At 52.8% G+C, this 18,418-nt stretch overlaps 1 long non-coding RNA gene across 1 annotated transcript; it reads right to left on the bottom strand.

Annotated features, from left to right (window-relative positions):
* Positions 1-590: 590 nt before the first annotated feature.
* On the bottom strand, positions 591-18,120 carry LOC144578963 (uncharacterized). The gene is made up of 3 exons (XR_013525618.1): positions 17,898-18,120; positions 9,109-9,314; positions 591-873 (listed from the first exon to the last, which is right to left on the bottom strand). It is a non-coding gene; the product is annotated as an uncharacterized LOC144578963 (long non-coding RNA).
* Between the last annotated feature and the right edge of the window lie 298 nt (positions 18,121-18,418).

Below are 18,418 nucleotides of genomic sequence, written 5' to 3'. Positions count from 1 at the left end.
CTGTTTCCAGCCTCTGGCTATCATTTAACATGTTATTAATAAAGACGCCATGAACATTTGTGTGCAAGCTGTGTGTGCACACTGTTTGAACATCTCGGATAAATGCTTGAAGTGGAGTTTCTGGATTATGTGCAAAGCGTATGTTTAACTTTCTAAGCAACAGACAGGCGAGTGTGGAAAGAGCTCACAGCTTTCTGCTTGTGGGTTCTGGCAGCAGCACGTCCTTACCACCGTTTGGAGTCATCGGCCTTTTTCATTCTGGCTGTTTCAGGGGTGTGAGGCGACGCCTGGCGCTCTGTGCGCCCACCCAGTGGCTGCGGCTCTGAACGCCTTTCCTGGCTCGCCAGCCGTTTGCTCCTCTCCTTTGTGAAGTGCCTCTCAGGTGTGTCGTCCACTGTAATTGGGCTGTTTTTCCTTTTCATTGGATCATAGGGGCTAGTCATAGATTCTGGCTGCAAGCCTTCTGTCAGGTACGAATTGCAAATATTTCCTCCCTATTTATGGCTTACCAACTTAATTTTTAAAATCTTCTCACTTTGAAACAATCTCAAACTTACAGAAAAGTGGCAAGTACAGTAAAATAATTTTTTCCGGAAGGATTTAATAGTAAGGTGCAGACCTGTCACCTCATCACCCTCACATTTTTTAGTTTTATTCCCTGCAAACGAGGATGTTCTCCTTTGTAACCACGACACGAGCAGCAGAACTCAGTTTAACACGAATCGACTGCGTCCCTGATGGCCAGACCTCACTCTGCTTCCTCCTGCTGCTCCAGATGGAAGCGGTCACAGATCGCATAGCAGCGAGTTGCCAGGGCCTGGTTCTCGTTCAGCTCTGAGGTGTTAGAGTCTCCTTGGCTTGCTGGCCCTGAAACTTTTGCAGAAGATAGACAGTTATTTTGTAACTTTCCCCTCAGCTTGGATTTGTCCAGTGTCTCCTCACCATGACATTCAAATTATGCACCTGTGGCAGCAAAATTGCTGAAGTCATGCGGTGTCCTTCCTATGCCCTGCTGTTGGGGGTGCCTGAGCTCAGCTCCAACTACCCAGCGAGGCACCTGCCAGACGTGTCCACTGTGAGCTCAGTCCTTCCCTCTTTGGAACTCCCAGCATTTGGGGGTGGATTTCGAGAATATGTAAATTCCTCATCGCCCCTTCAAATTATTCCTGTCTCCTCTCTCCTCTCTCTCCCCCCTCACCTCTCCCTACCCCCTCCCTGTCGCTCTCCTTTTCTCTCTCTCTCTTTCTCCTTTTTCTCTCTCCGTTCTCTCTTTCTTTCGAGACAGAGTCTCATTCTGTTGTCCAGGCTGGAGTGCAGTGGCAGAATCTCAGCTCACTGGTCTGCCTCCTAAGTTCAAGCGATTCTCCTGCCTCAGCCTCCTGAGTAGCTGGGACTACAGGGGCACGCCATCATGCCAAGCTAACTCTTGTATTTTTAGTAGAGACGAGTTTTCACCATGTTGGCCAGGCTGGTCTCAAATTCCTGGGCTCAAGTGATCCACCCACCTTGGCCTCCCAAAATGCTGGGATTACAGGCATAAGCCACCACGCCCAGGGTATGTGTTTATTTTTATCAGCATAGATTCATGGTTTTCCATTTGATTCAATGGGATATAATCTGTTACTTTCACTATTTCTTTTTATGCTGAAATTCTCCAAAATTTGGCCCACAGGAGCCCTGCTAGCTGCCTCCATGTCCTCTCCCCGTGACACTGTGGCTGCTTGAGTCCTGACTCACTTCTGATGAAACACAGTATTCCAGGGTTCCCGGTGCCTTCCCTGCCCCTGCCCTGGGAGCCACCATTTCTCCAAAGAGCCCTGGGTCCTGCAGTGGGGACTGGTACCCAAGGCCTGGCCCCTGCCCTAAGTCCATCTTCGGACAGTTTTTGCTTCAAGTGTTAGGGAGCTTTATTATTAGACGCACATGTTTAAGATTATTATGTCTTCCTGATGAATCGACCCTTTTATCGTTACAAGCTGTCCCTCTCTTTACCTTAAACTGTTTGATTGAAGGTCTGCTTTGGTTTTATAAAGCCACGGTGGCTTTCCTTCACTTAGTGCATACAGGGTATATCTTTTTCCATCTTCTTACCTTTAACTTCTTTGTGTCCTTAGGATTAAACTGGATTTTCTGTAAACAGTGTATAGTTGGCCTTTCTTTTCTTGTTATTAGTTTTATGATATCCACCTTTAAGCTTGTGTATTTGGTCTACTCACACACAGTACCAATACATCTGTGTTTAATTCTGCGTTTTCTACATAGAACTCCCCTCTCCTGCCCTTTCTTTATCTGTGCCTTTTCCCCTGCCAGAGTGAATTCTGTAATTCTGGTTGGTATTGAATCTTATCTCCTCCATTGGTTTGGTGTTTTTGCGTCATGCGTTTTTTCAGTGGTTGCTCCAGATATTAAAATGTGCATCTTTGCCAACCTCCGTCTTCAAACCTATCACTACTTTATAGTGTAAGAAATTTTCAACATCATGGTTGCAGCCACCACCCTTTCCCCTTTGTATATTTGTCTTTATTTTATTTCTACAGATACTGTAAACAGCAAATTACGTTTATTTTTTATTATTTTTACTTTAAACAACAGCCTATTCAACACACACATATATGTTTGGGAGAAAATGTAAATACAGAGAAATAGAGAACACCCCCCACATATATATATGTATATATTTAAGATATTTCGTATTTAACATGATACTTTTGAGAGTGTTTGTCGTGTCTGTCAGGTATAATTTCTCATTGGACTAAAGGACTTCTCTTAGCGTTTTGGATAGTGCTATTCTGGAGACCAAGTCGTTCAGCCTTCACCTACCTGAAGACATTCCGGAGAATATTTTTGCTGGACACGGAAATCTAGGTTGATGCTTTTGTCACTTTAAAGATGTTTTCTCATCCTCTGGCCTCCTTTGTTTCCAATGAGAAGCTGGTGGTGGTGTCACCTTCGTCTCACTGTGTGCACTGTCATTTTGCCTATTTTGTCATTTTCAAGACTTGCTCTTTCTGGGTGGCCTTCTGCAGTCAGGCCACAGTGTGCCCCGGAGTGGTTTCCTTTGTAGTTTCCTCTTGGAGTTTGCCAAGCTTCTTGGATCTGTGGTTCTTTTGGTCCATTATTTCTTCAGATAGTTCTATGCCCCGTTCTCTCTCTCCTCTCCTTCTGGAACTCTAGTAATATGTACACTGGCTGTTACTCTTCACCCACAGGCCTCAGATGCTCTGGATTTCCCCCCTCACTCTGTTTGTTCCTTTTGTTCAGCTGGGGTAATTTCTATTCACATCTTCAAGGTCTCTGACTCTTTCCTATGCTGTCCACAGTCTGCAGAGGCGCCCATAAAGAGAGCTCTGACCTGATACAACATTTTTAACTTCTGGCATTTCTGTGTGTCTGGTGTCTGCCTCCCCCACCCCCAATTTTGTAACGTATTTATCATAGTTGTTTTAAGGTTTTCGTTTGAAATTCCAGTATCCGAGTCATTTCTGGGTTTGGTTCTGTTGACTGTTTCCTCTCTTGATGGTGGGTGGTGTTTTCCTGCTTTCGGATGTGTCCTGTAGTGCTTTGTTGACTGCTGGAAGCCTGTTTGTTGGCATGCGTATGCTGCTCACACCCAGGCTGTGGCCTCTTCTTGCCAGTTTGTATGCAGTGGGTTTGGTCAGCCCATTCTGTAGCTGAGCTGGGTTTGGGCTTTACTGTTAATTTAGTAAGATCCTGTTCACCACAGCCTTCACGTGATTCGAAGGCCAGGTCAGAGCTCTCTTTTCCTTGGACTCAGGTGGCTGTGGGTTCTGTCTCAGCTCCCTGCTTTTCCTTGGGTGTCGTCTGGCTCCTGGCATCTGCACCTGGGGCAGCCCTCTATCCTCCACCCCCCTCCATGGTAAACAGCCTCTGCTTTGTACTTAGTGCAAGCCCTGGGGTGCCTTTGGGGCTTTGCTCAGCCTTGGTCCCTGCCCTTAGACTGCAGCAGGCTTCATGTGCCTATGCCCAAGGGGTGAGGCCCTCTGCTCCCCTGTCTCTCTGCAGGCCTCGGAAGAAGGCATGGAGTTTCTCACAGGCTTGTCTCTGTTCTGCTAGACCCTTGCTCCTCAGTAGGCCCTTCATCCCCATGTCTGGGGGGTGGGGCGTCTCTCAGCCTTCCACCATGTACCCCATCTTTCTCAAGGGCACCTGGAGAAGGCCCATGGAAAATCCCTGGAGGTGGGTATGGGTTCTCCTGTGCAGACTCATAGGTGTGTAACACTCATGCCACCCCACACTCAGTCCTGTGCAGACTCACAGGTGTGTAACACTCATGCCACCCCACACTCAGCCTTTACATATTTGTCAGAAGCTTATCTGTTTTCTTCTTGTTTGTGTCCCTGGAAGCTTCTGCTTCCCCCACGGCTGGTCCATGGCTGACGGCAGCTGTGGGCACTTTTCTCCTGGGGAGGCTGCTGATCTGTGGATTCATCTCACTGGGATTCTGTCCAGCTCTAGCTCTCCACTGGGCTTTTAACAGATGACAGTTTTTAGATTATGTAAGTTTTTCTCACTTTAAGGTGGGAGCCACATTTCCTGTGCCATCTGCACTCCGAGTAAGAACACAGCATCAGTGTCTTCTTTCAGCTGGCAGCATCTTCAGAAGGTCTCGTGAGGAGACGGGATGGTCCTGAAGCTCTTCTGTAAAGCACAGAGCTTTGAAGGTCAACTCATGGCCACACCCTGTAAATAGATGCTGAGCTAACACAGCTACACGTTTTATTTCACAGAAGAGTAAGTGTGCAAACTTGCCAGTATTCCCTGTGATGATAAATGGCTGTCCATGCTATACGACTGATCAGGTATTTTCAAAAATATTAAAATGCTCAGTCCCTTCAAGGTAGAACCTCACTAATAATGTTTTCACAATAAATGAAGCAGCTACCTTTCAAAAGAAATGTGTCTAAGGAGAAAATGTTTTGGAAATGAATGTTCAAAAATGTGGTTTTATTATCTGATTGTGTAGCTAAGAATGATGCGTCACTTTTTAAAACCCATTTGACTTAAATCCTTAAGAAACTTGAAAAAAATAGTTTTAAAACTTGTTTAAAAATATACCAAGAAGGGGTTTCAGTTGATTGGCCCTGTTTGTTAAAATTATTAAAATTCAATACATTCTAATTAGCTTGAAGGAACAGCTGATTGTCATCCTGAAGTATAGACACATACTGCCCAAATTTTAACAAAACCTGGGTGGCATTCGTCACTGGCCTTGAATAATACACAACACTGTTTAGAAATATGGCAACTATGAGCTGCTCCATTGTGAGAAATCATTTTGAGGAATCAGTCATTGTAGTCATTAAAACCGAGTATCAGTGTTAACTAAACTTAAATGTCACTTCACAGAGTTGCAAAGTGTTAAACCAAGTGTTTCCTAAAAGCACCTGAGCTCAGAACCAATCGTGGTGCAATCCCACCTGTAGTCACCACAGAAAGAATAAAATACCCAGGAACACTTTAGCTAACCCGGGAGGATTGTGGTGCAATCCCACCTGTAGTCACCACGGAAAGAATAAAACACCCAGGAACACTTTAGCTAACCCGGGAGGATTGTGGTGCAATCCCACCTGTAGTCACCACGGAAAGAATAAAACACCCCAGGAACACTTTAGCTAACCCGGGAGGATTGTGGTGCAATCCCACCTGTAGTCACCACGGAAAGAATAAAACACCCAGGAACACTTTAGCTAACCCGGGAGGATTGTGGTGCAATCCCACCTGTAGTCACCACGGAAAGAATAAAACACCCAGGAACACTTTAGCTAACCCGGGAGGATTGTGGTGCAATCCCACCTGTAGTCACCACGGAAAGAATAAAATACCCAGGAACACTTTAGCTAACCCGGGAGGATTGTGGTGCAATCCCACCTGTAGTCACCACGGAAAGAATAAAACACCCAGGAACACTTTAGCTAACCCGGGAGGATTGTGGTGCAATCCCACCTGTAGTCACCACGGAAAGAATAAAACACCCAGGAACACTTTAGCTAACCCGGGAGGATTGTGGTGCAATCCCACCTGTAGTCACCACGGAAAGTATAAAATACCCAGGAACACTTTAGGTAACCCGGGAGGATTGTGGTGCAATCCCACCTGTAGTCACCACAGAAAGAATAAAATACCTAGGAACACTTTAGGTAACCCGGGAGGTGAAAGATCCCTTCAAGAAGAACTGCAAAAGCTGCTTCCAGAAATCAGAGGACACAAACAAATGGAAAAACATCCCATGCTCTTGGATAGGAAGAATCAGTATCATTAAAGTGGCCATGCTGCTCAAAATAATTTAGAGATTCAATGCTATTCCCATCGAACGACCAATGACATTCTTCACAGAACTAGAAAGTCTATCCTAAAGTTCATATGGAAGCCAAAAAGAGCCGAAATAGCCGAGGCAATCCTAAGTAAAAAGAACTAAGCTGGAGGACCCACATTACCTGACTTCGAAGTATACTATAAGGTTACAGTAACCAAAACAGCATGGAACTGGCACAAAAGCAGATACATAGACCAATGGAACAGCATAGAGAGCCCAGAAGGAAACCCACACACCTACAAGCAAACTCTGGAAGATAACCTAGGACATACTATTTTAAACATAGGAACTGGTGAGGATTTCATGACAAAAAAGCCAAAAGCAGTTGTGCAAAAGCAAAAGTAAACAGATGGGAGCTAATTAAACCAAAGAGCTCTGTACAGTGAGAAGAAACTACCAACAGCATAAACAGAGAACCTATAGAATGGGAGAACGTGTCTGCAAACTATTCATCTGATAAACATCTAATACCTAGAATCTACAAGGGACTTCAAAGTACAAGCAAAAACCAAGCAACTCCACTAAAAAGTGGGCAAAGGACATGAACAGACACTTTTCAAAAGAAGCCATGTACTTGGCCAATAAGCATTTGAAAAAATTCTCAATATCACTGATCATCAGAGAAATGCAAATCAAAACCACAATGAGATGTCATCTCACACCAGTCAGGATGGCTATTAGGAAAAAGTCAAAAAAACAGCACGCTGGCGTGGGTGTGGAGAAAAAGGAACACTTACACATTGTGGGAGTGTAAATTAGTTCGGCCATGGTGGAATGCAGTGTGGTGATTCCTCAAAGAACTAAAAAAGAACTACCATTCGACCCGGCAATCCCATAACTGGGTATATACCCAAAGGAATATAAATTACTCTGTCATAAAGACACATGCACATGTGTGTTCATTGCACCAAAGCTGAAGACTGTGGCTTTCAAGCCTGGGTCAGCCCCAGCACCTGGGGTGGCTTGTTAAATTCAGATGCCCAGCCTCGCCCAGAGCTTCTGGCCCAGCAGGTTGGGTGGAGTTGGAGAGTTTGTGTTTCTGAAAGGTAGCACCGCCATCCCTCTGGAGCCTCCATGCCCTGTGGCCAGACTTCAGCAAGAACGGTTGCATGGACCCTTCAAACCCACACCTGCTGGCCAGTGGCTGAAGATTCATGTTAGCCACAAGGGCCAGGCCAAGCCTTCGGTGTCAGGTGTGTGACTGGAAAGGGGGCACTCCCTGCACAGCCTCAGGGCTTGGGGCCCTGCTGTGGCCCTGACCTGGGAGGGCTGGCCTGGGGCAGGCACAGGCTTCGAGGACCAGCTGCTGGCTGGCTGGCCCTGCCTGACCAAGGCCACCTGGGCAGCAAATGTGTTTTGTATGCAGATTTATTTTCTGCATACAAAGTCCCACAGCCAGAGTGGTGTTAGTGTGTAGGTGACAAACAGTCATGTATTTATGGGTGTGATTTGGGGCACTCTGTCTTAAATACACCTTCCTGACTGTCTCAGTGCCTGCTGCTGGGTGCCCCAGATGGGGGTTTTCCAGTGGTTTCGAGCTTCGTGGCCCAGTGAAGCCAGTGCTGGCCACACAGCCACAGCCACTTCAGGCAGACATGCTGTGGGTGTAAAAGTGAATACTTATTAATCTGGGTTTTCTACTAATTACTCATTGAAATGGCAATGTTTTAGATATATTAGGTCAAATAGAATAAACAAAATTCTGCTGTTTATTTTTGCTTTTTAAAAATGTAAAACTACTAAAACATTTACAGTTCCATGTGAAGTATTGGATGCGAGATGGAAATAATCGACCAAGACAAAAGTATGCCAAATTGCAGGGTCTCCATTGCCGGCGACCACGGTGGACTCACGTCTCTCCAACCCGTGGCCCCAAACTCAGGGAGAGCAGGGTATTTAAGCTGAAAAACCACATCCTGGTTTTAGGATTGAGTGGATGCAGGGCAAGCGATTTTACAGATGCTTCTTTTGGTAACTATGGATAAGCAAAGGCCAGACAGTTCATTCTTTGGAGCAGGCTAGCAGTTTTGTTTACAGAAGCCAAGCTCAGCAGTTATTGCAAGGAGAATGGGGCAGATTTTTGGAAAACAGCTTTGTCTTATAAAATGGCGTTGCTCTGGCTCTAACTCTAGGCCCGCTATAGCACACTGTGGCTTGTGTCAGTGGCTCGTGCAATTCCTCCCACCAGAGCTAATTCCCCCGAAGCAGACAAGACGCGTGGACCTTGAGAAATGTCCCCTCTGCTCGTTCTGCCCCCGGCCTGTCCCTGTGCCCTCCCAGGCCCCTCCCCTCTTTGTCTTTCCCTTGGCATCCTTGTTGATGAAGTTTGAGGTGTCAGGGAGAAGCCTGGGAGCCTGGCCCTCTCGGATCTGCAGTTGAGGGGGCTGTGTCCCGCCCCATTTGCTGCTCTCCCTCCTCTTTTGGTAATAGAACGTGCATTGATTTGGGGCAGCAGTGATCCCCAGTGAAAGCCTGATTTTCTAATCTGTTTCCCATCTCAGTATTGCTGCATGACTCACAGTGCGTGGTAACTGGACACTGTGCGAAGGAATTTCTCTAGTGGGTGGGACATGCTCTTTATCCTCCAGCTGCTGGGAATGTGGACGTGAGCCTGGAGCTTAGGCAGCCTTCTTGAGCACAGGAGGCCACTCCCAGAGTAGGGGGCGCCCTGTGATGTGAGGAGCCTGGGCTGCACTGGCTGTGGAGCCCTCATGTGTGCCTGGCCTGCCTGCCCCTGGTTGCTTTCATACAAGAGAGAAACAGGGACCGCTTACCTGGGTAGCCTTGTTCTATGCGGCCAACTCAGAGTTGAGTGTTTTGTCCCTCTTGGTCTGGGCTCTCGCAGGGAAGGTGTCCACGGTCACCCCATGCAGTGACTCGCCTGCTGCAGCGGGCGCCACCCATGCCTCTGAGATGCACACACTGCTGCATATTGTCATCCATCTGCCAACACCCATCCTCACGTGAGACCGCCGGCTCCCTGGGGACAAGAACTTAGGGTTACTTCCATGTTTCCTGTGGCCACGCCAGGCTGGCATAAAGAGGGTGCTCGGCAGATGTTTACTGTGCCCGCCGGCTTCAGGGTTCCCGCTGTGATCGATCAGATGTGAGGAGCTCCTTGGAGGGACAGCTGGAAGCTGCTTACAGAGTCAGACACGAGACCTGCTCCTTCAGACGGAGTCCAGCTGGTCAGGGCTGAAGCCGTGGCACCCCCTGCAGGGCCACTGTGCTGGATTTCCCCATGGTGCTAGATTTCCCCACTGTGCTGGATTTCCCCATGGTGCTGGATTTCCCCACAGTGGGAAGACCCCTTTTCACAGACATCAGGAAGGCCTGCCTGGGGTCAGGGTGCAGCCCTGGGTGTGTGTGTCCCCCCAAACCCCTGTTCCCTGCTCATCTGTGACAGTCGGACTTCAGATAGTTAATCCCCCCTGACTCAAGCACTCGGAGTGGAGATGGGCTGAACCCCGGGGTGTTTCAGTTGCACCGTAAGCCATGCTGTGGGCTGAGTCTGCCACGTGGCTTCACTGTCTGGACTGCCTGCCTGGGCTGCTGGGAGCCATGTGCCTATTTCCAGGAGCTCCCCCTGCTCTCCCAGGTCCACTGCCCACCTCACTGTGACCTTCTTTTCCTAATGTGTGATGGAGACCAGCATCGAGTGGCACCTGTGGACTCCAGCAGGGCCTTTTTGATGGAGGTGGGGTTGGGATGGGGACAGGAGATGGGCTGCATTGGTTTCTTCTCCCCACAGACATTAGGAGATTCTGAGATCCCCTTGTGCGTCCATCTGCATTTTGTATAATTTTGTTCCTAGGATTCGGGACCTGAGGAAGGAGGTGGTCGCTGGCGTGCCCACTGAGCCCGGCGCAGCCCAGCATGGGCCTCTGTGGGTGGGTTGGGAAGCTCCAGGTGAGGGTCACATGGCAGAGGCTGGGGGTGGAGCGTCGCCTCAGCTTTGGGTCAGAAACCCACCTGGGCAGACCAGGTTGGCCTCTGGGAAGTGTCTGTGTGTGGTGTACACAGGGAGAGAAGCTGGGTGGAAGGGAGTGTGGTTTTGAAGTGGGTTCAGCCGGTGGGGGTCGAGACGGAGTCTGGGCTGCAGTGAGAAGACTTCCTGCGGCCGTCCGGCAGCCCCTGCACCCCCTACCTCAGTGAGCCTGGCTGTCCCCTTAGCACGAAGGTGAGTTACAACACGCCATCCCTGGAGAGCATCTTTTGTTTGCTTAAGTTAAAAAATAAATACACTAAGAATGAAGATGAGGGTGGTTGCGGAAGTTGAGCTCCTCTTGCTGGCCCTGAGCTGTGCCATTTGGGACATGTCTGCTTTAGTCCCCAGGAGACGGTCTGGGCTGGGCCTGTAGATGCCAGGCCACTCCACCCACCCCCATCAGGGCCAGCTCCGTCTGTCCCGTGTCAGCGAAGTCCTCGCATGGAATTTATTTCACATCATCACAGCAGGAGCTAATCTATTTTCCATAATAATCTGCAGGTAGCTTGATTAGTTTCCTCTGAAGGGGGATGGAGGCTTGGCTCACTTCCAAGGGGCTGGGGCTGTGCCTGGCCACGCTGACGCCTTATTGCCCACGTCCTCACGCAAGGCTTCACACCTTTTGTGTCATGGTCTCGGGAGTTCGGAGATGCGGGTTCAATGTGGGTTGGGGGTGAGCCCTTCCTCAGCAGATCATGGCCAGAGGTGGTCGGGCCAGTGCCTCTGCTTGCCGCCTACTGGAGCCCCAGCTCCCTCAGAAGGGGTGGCGCTGCTGACCTGGGGTCTGACCTTGCCCTTCTTTCCTCAAGGCGGCTGAGGCACCGTCCCAGGGCTCAACACAGATTCCCATGTCAGTGCCACAGGGTGGGCTCCTAGAAAGTATGTGTGAGACAGACGTGCAGACAAACTGTCGAGGAGCAGGGCGTGGGCCGGAGCAAGTCCTCAGGACTGGGGCGGGGCAGGGGTGGGGGCAGGAGCAGGGTGAAATGGGGCAGGGGCAGGGCAGGGCAGGGAAGGACTGGGGCAAGGGTGTGGACAGAACTGGGGCAGGGGTGAGGCAGGACTGGGGAAGGACTGGGGCAAGGGTGAGGCAGGAGTGGGGTAGGACTGGGGCAGGAGTGGGGCAGGACTGGGGCAGGGGTGGGGCAGGACTGGAGCAGGGTTGGGGCAGGAGTGGGGCAGGGGTGGGGCAGGAGTGGGGTAGGACTGGGGCAGGGTTGGGGTAGGACTGGGGTGGGGGCAGGACTGAGGCAGGGTTGGGGCAGGACTGGGGCAGGGTTGGGGGAGGACTGGGGCTGGGTTGGGGCAGGACTGGGGCGGGGTTGGGGCAGGACTGGGGCAGGAGTGGGGTAGGACTGGGGCGGGGTTGGGGGGCAGGACTGGGGCGGGACTGGGGCTGGGTTGGGGTGGGACTGGGGAAGGAGTGGGGCAGGGTTGGGGCAGGGTTGGGGTAGGACTGGGGCGGGGTTGGGGCAGGACTGGGCCAGGAGTGAGGCAGGACTGGGGCGGGGTTGGGGCAGGACTGGGGCGGGGTTGGGGTTGGACTGGGGCAGGGTTGGGGCAGGAGTGGGGTAGGACTGGGGCAGGAGTGGAGTAGGACTGTGGTGGGGGGCAGGACTGGGGCAGGAGTGGGGCAGGACTGGGGCAGGGTTGGGGTAGGAGTGGGGTAGGACTGGGGCAGGGGTGAGGCAAGAGTGGGATAGGACTGGGGTAAGACTGGGGCAGGGGTGGGGCAGTCCTGCGCAGGGCCCCCAGTTCCTGCGCTTGTGATCTGCCTCCTGTGTCCCCACCTTTACAGACTGTCCTGTCCCTCTGGCGGCCTGCTCACGCCTGCTGCTTCCTGCTGGAATCTTGCTCGCACGATGCAACATTCTGATCACTTGTGGTTAGAGTGACTCTCAGACTTCTGTGTCTTCTCCCCCAACCTTTGAAACATGAACCACGATTGAGGTGGTGAATAAAAGCTGGCATAGAATTACGTGGACGATGGACGCGACATCATCTTCTGTGCTGCGTGCATGGCCGGGCTTGCCGCTGTCGGTGCTGGGGAGACACTCGGGGGTCCTGACGTCTGAGCGGTCCTTCTTCGATGCCACCTCCTGGGCATGGAACCCCCTAAATGAAGGGGCTTCTCTCTGTTTTCTCAAGACAGTTTCATGACTGGCTTTGGCCTCGTGTTCCTTCCTTCCCTCACCCGCACATGGGCCGACAGCCTGGGGTCAGGGCGCTGCTGGGGGTCAGGGCGCTGCTGGGGGTCAGGGGTGTGCTGTGGGCTGCAGACGGCTGTGGTGAAGCCTGGCCTCGAGCCCATTGCAGGCTCTGGGAAGCCCCCTGCTTCCTAGTACTGACGGGGGCTGGTCTCCACCTTCCTTTGGTGCCCCAGAGGCCTGCAGCAGAGTGGCCAGTGTGGCTGGGTGGCTGGGGCTGTGAGGTGGGCTCCAGAACCCCGAAGCGCCCTCTCCACACCCTTCCCAGCCTCTGGGATGCCCCAGGTTAGGCCTCATTAGAAAGGGCTCAGGAGCCAACTGGGTGTGGGCCAAGGAGAGCCTCTGTGGGCCGGCGTGCTCACCTCCAGTGCCAGCCAGGGCCCTCCTGTGACACCTGTCCCCTGTGACAGCCAGCCTCCTGATGCTGTCCAGGTGGGCAGGGGCCTTTCAGGCCAAGGGAAGAAAGTGATGCCTGCCCTCAGGGCACTTGTGCCTGTCCCAGGCTGCAGGGCACAGCTCTGAGGGCTCTGCTGGGTTGCTCAGCCCCTGGCACAGCCCCGACAGCCCGGCCCTGAACACCTCTCCCCTCCAGGCTGGGGGCAGACAGCCCCCACCTCCCGCCTCCCACCTCCTGCCTCCCACCAGTCCCAGGACGTGGAGTCACACCCTGGACGAGATTCTTACTGTGCCATTTCCGGCACACAGGTGACTCCGGAGCGAGGATGGTGTGGTTAGCTCGGGGAGGCCCTGCCCGGCCACCACCTCTCCTCAGGCCCTCCACCCAGGCCCATCCACCCCCTGACCCACACGCCCTTGGCTCTCACCCAGGATTTAGGGGGTTATCGGCAATTTAGAAATGGCGTTCTTACTTGCTGAATTCTAAAAGTGAAGCAGCACAGCTGGCCAGTAAATCAAATGTGGTGGATAAACGAGCCGTTCTTGCTCACATTGTCTTTAGGTCTTATTTCTCATGGCTCCTTTCATCAGAGGTTTTCATTGTAATCTCTTCGGCTCAACAAAGACAACTGAATCTGCCCTGTTAATTTTGTAATTGAGGTCTGTGCAAACATATTGCCACAGCCACGGAAAATGTTTACTCTTTTTCAGCTGAACACACAGTACATTTTTAGTTGAATAAGATCCAAGTGAAAGGCATAAATCAAGCGTTTAAAAATAGAAAGAGCATCGCAAAGCCTAGTATGTCGTACGCTCGTCGAGTGTTGGTGCTGCCAGGCAGAGGGGCCGGCCGGGCGCGGGAACGGCATGGGACCTCCTGTGCGTCGGCAGCTCGGTTCTCACGGAGGCCTCTGGCCGGAGGAGCCAGCACTTAGAATACAGACGGGAAGGGAAACACCATCTTTAAATAGTTACTTTAAAAAAATCCTTTCAGATGTAAGAATCTGCTATTGTTGATCTTTCTGGTGCTGGAAGGAGAACTACCTGTGTGAGGAGGCCCCAGGCAGCGTTCGGGACCCAGCCCTGGGCACCGGGAAGGCCCCGGACCGGACCCATCTTGCAAAACAAGCCTCCTGTTAACAGCATCTAGGTCAGTTGAGGAGATGTAAGAAGACAGGTCCCTTCCCAAAAGCACCGTGATTAGCTCCAGCTGCTTGGACTCGCACTTAGGGGGACGATGGGATCAGAGAAGGCTGGGCCAGGCCAGACCCCGGCTAGAGGCAGAGCCTGGAGACATGGCTGGGTGAACATGCCTTCCGTCGACCACCTTCCCTGAAGGGCTGCCTGGGGTTGCATTTGTGGAAACTGACCATCTCTCATCAAATATCAATTGTTACAATCTACACATTTTCATTTTCGTAATTTTATTTGTATGTATTTGAACGCCCTGAGGTTCGTAAACATTTAGTAACTTATCCGAAGGTCATAGGACTATCGCACTTCAAATCCAGGCCCCTGTCCTGGGCTTGGGGATGCAGGGTGAAGCAGCCCCAGCCCCGCTGTGAAGGACCTGAGGCCGCTGGGAGAGCTGGGAAGTGTGGTGTTGGCGATGAAGCAGCGTGCACGGTGCCAGCGTCACAAAGCATGGCAGAGGCTCTGAGCAGGGTCCCCAGGGGCCGGGGGGCTGGGTCTACCCAGGTTGGGGCTGGCCTCATGGAAGGAGCGAGAAAGGCGCCTGGGGAACAGTGATGTGTGGCAGTGGGGGGATGAGACGTGCCCCTAATTCTGGAGGAGACCCTGGTGATGGCAAAGGCGGGTTGGGACAGAACGCGTGTGAGAGGCTTTGAATATCGAGACATGAGGCGGGACTTGTTTATAGTCAGGAGGTTTTTTATGAGTTAAACAAACAAAAAGACGTGGCATTTTGGGGTCTGGACACTTTTAAATCCATGACTCCTAAGGGTTTACAAGGCAGGAAACAAGGTTTGAACCATGGGCTTCAGGAGCAAGACAGGCCCCTGGAGCCTGGAGTGAGCCGTCACCTTCTCTGTGGGTGGCCAGATACTCCCAACTTGGGTCAAGAGGGAGAGTCGTTCTCCTGGTCTCCTTGCTGGTCCGTGACCACTGCCTCTCATGCATGATGTCCCTTTCGGGGTGTCCAGGACTGACGGCTCTGGCATGTCACCTACCTGTAACCTAACACAACCTGCGCAGCTGCATGGGTGCTGGGAGGAGATATGGGGCTCTGGGCTCAGGGAGGGAGGACAGTTTGTTGGGGACCCGCAGGGCCCTGTGTGTAAAGGGACCAGTGCTGCCCATACACACCATGAGTCTGGGTAACGGGAGAGCAGCCCGTGTGGCCTGCCATGGAGGAAGACCCTGCCCCTGCCTCCCAAGGCTGTATCTGCTTTCAGGTATCCTTGACAGGTCGCCCAGAATGGAGGGGAGGCTGGCGTCTCACTTCATGAGGGGCATGGAAAATATGTGAGACTCACTCACTCCCAGTGGTGAGTCAGTGGGAGCTGCCAGGCCCAGCCGAGCCGTGCTGTGGGCGAGCCGGTGGTGGGAGAGCCCTCGCCCGGTGAAGCACGGTGCCCACGTATGCCGCCACGGCCGCGTTCCTGGTGCCTCCGGGCTGGAGCTCCAAGCTCGTCTTCATCGTGAGGAAGCACATCAAGGCTATGGGCGGAGCTGCCCTGAAGCCATCCAGCGGTTTAAATTCTGCCTTCTGTGGTGCATGCACAGCGTTGGCTTATTTAACCTTCCTTCCACCCTCCCTGTGACTGGAGAAAACGGAACAAAGTGTCTCATTTCCGAGATGCTTGGCAGTTGGGTTCTGCAAGCCAGGTGGAGCCCACCAGAGGCAGGCGGGAGAAGAGCCCGTCTTGTGCCATCGTGTGCTGTTGAGAGGTGGGTCTTTCTGCCTGGTGTCTGTTCTTCAAACCCCAGATGTGGGCGATGACGGCTGCAACCCATGGGCTCCTGGCTTCTGCTCCTGGCCCCCAGCTGGCCGAGGTAAACCCACGAGTCTATGGCAGCCCAGGAACGGTGGCCCTGTGCTGGGTGGACTCTGCATTGTCCTGCAAGTCATTTCAGGGAGCCAGCCACGTGACAACCTGCTTCCACTTCCCAGTCACTTTCAGGACACAGGCATTACCTCCTTTCCTGCTGAAGATGCCTGGAGCAGCTTCCCCGCTCTGCCTCAAACCCTGACTGGTTCATGTTCTTAGTTCACAACTTACTGTTGGTTACAAATCACTTGCAAACTCCTGACACAGTGCAGCAGAGGCGTGGCTGAGAGCTCTCCTCCCAGGGTGCAGTCGGGCAGGGATCCAGGCTGGAGAGGGGGTGGCCCCATCAGGGGCGATGCATGCTCCTGAATTGGATTCCGTGGTCCTGCCCCTGCTTGGATTCCGTGGTCCTGCCCCTGCTTGGATTCCGTGGTCCTGCCCCTGCTCCTCAGCCCTCTGGAGCTGCGGGCCACCTTCAAGGCTGCTGAGATGTTGATTTACACCTGGCGTCCACGGATAGCCATGCCCAGTGGGGAGAGGTGTGGGAGGAGGAGAGCCTCTCGGGGGTCCCAGCCTCCTGCCCCGGACACACTGCTGCTGCTGGAATGGCAGGGGACACAAGCTGTTCCAGACACAGCTAGCCCTCATTAGCGAGCTTTCCTCATGGGCCCAGGAAGGTCTGCGGCCTTCTGTCTACTTTTGTGTAATAAGTTATCCCAAAATACAGTGGCTTACAGCACACGTGATGGCATAGTGTGTGGGGTCGGGAATCCAGGGCCTGTTGCTGGGCACCTCCCACCCAAGGCTTCTCCTGAGGGCAGCAAGCTGTGGCCAGGCCAAGGTCTCGTCAGAAGGCTCAGCGGGAAAAGGATCCCCTTCCACGCTGGGCTCCCACGGACTGTGGCCAGGGTATCCCTCTGTTCCTCATCACGTGAGCTTTCTGAAGGGAAGCCACAGCCTGCCAGCTACCTGCCTTGGAGCACATAAGAGAGAGAGAAAGCATGAGAGGCCCTGAAATGGAAGCCACTGTTGTTTTGTGGCCTGAGGTCGGAAGCAATATTTCTGCAGTGGTCCCCATCAGCGTTCAGTAGAAACACACAGAGCGTGGCGGAAGTAGATCGTGTGGCTGGGAGTTGGTTAAAGGTAAGAGTGGATTCAGGAACACTGGGAAGCTGCTGCCCAGACAAGTTGGGATGCTGGCGGGGGCCGAACCTCCCCAGGACACGGCACTCTCATCCTCTGACCGCTGGGCCCCCTGCCCCACCTCTGACCACTGGACCTGAGTGTGGTGTGTCCCTATTCTGTGCTCAGCTGCTCCTCCCAACTCCTCCCAGCCCCTCCCACACATGCTCCTTGGAGTACTCGTTCAACTTCGTTCAGCAAAAGACCATGAACCCTACTGTGTCCAGGTACAGGACTGAGGTGAGGCCTCAATCAAACAAAACAGATGCCAACGCTGAGACAGTGACAGTGAGCCTTAGTGAGCACCAGCGGGTCCCCAGCCCAGCTTCTCACTGTGAAATCATGAGGGGCTGTGGGGACATAGGGGCCGACCTCGCTCCAAGTCCCTAACAGGGAGCCCACCTCCCCAAGGGTGAAGGCAGAGGGGCTCAGCTTGTACAGGTTGGGGGGTTGCGAATGCCCAGTGAGGGCAGGGTGAGGCAGGCAGGGGTGGCATGGGGAGCTGACCTTGAGTGGCTGCCTGCCGCCCCCTCCGCCCCCCATGGGGGTACACAGGGTGGAAGCTGTGAGTGTGGACCTAAGTGAAGCTGACCTGGGCAGGGCAGCCTCGGGTACCTGATGGAGGATTTCTGGGAAGAGTGGGAGGGGCCTTACATCTGTGGCTCTGCGGTCACACAGCCCTTACCCAGTATTGAAAGGTTATGTTGCCTTGTGGGGAAATGAAAGTGGCCAACAGGAGTGGGTGGGCCAGTCCTCCTCACTCCCACCCTGCTGTTCACCTTGGTCTCTGAGACAGGACCAGATGCAGAGTCAGCGCTGGTGCAGCAGGGTCCAGGGGCAGCCTGGGTGCCCTCGGGCTGTCGGCCTCTCGGCCAGTCGTCCCTGAGCCTGTCTCAATCTGTTGGTGCCTCCTTGGGTTCTTCCCCAACTGGCATCATTTTCAGCAGCTACAGGGAGGCTGCGGAGGCTTCTGGGCTGTGTAAAGCCTTGACCAACAGAGCCAGGGGCCAGAGTCATGAGTGATCATAGCCACTGTTGCCGAGCGGGCATTCTAGACCATAGACACCATCACCGAGCGGGCATTCTAGACCATAGACGCCATCACCAAGAGGGCATTCTAGATCATAGACGCCGTCACCGAGCGGGCATTCTAGATCATAGACACTGTTGCTGAGTAAGCTTTCTAGATCACAGACGCTGAGCGGGCTTTCTGGGTCACAGACGCTGTTGCTGAGTGGACTTTTACACTCAGTCACAGGCCACATGCTCTGCATTCACTGCCTCCTCTGCTTCTGCTGAC

Source organism: Callithrix jacchus, chromosome 1 (genome assembly GCF_049354715.1).
Source record: "Callithrix jacchus isolate 240 chromosome 1, calJac240_pri, whole genome shotgun sequence".
NCBI classification, from domain to species: Eukaryota; Metazoa; Chordata; class Mammalia; order Primates; family Cebidae; genus Callithrix; species Callithrix jacchus.
Note: the sequence above shows the minus strand (reverse complement) of the source record. Positions and strands in the feature narration are given on the sequence as shown.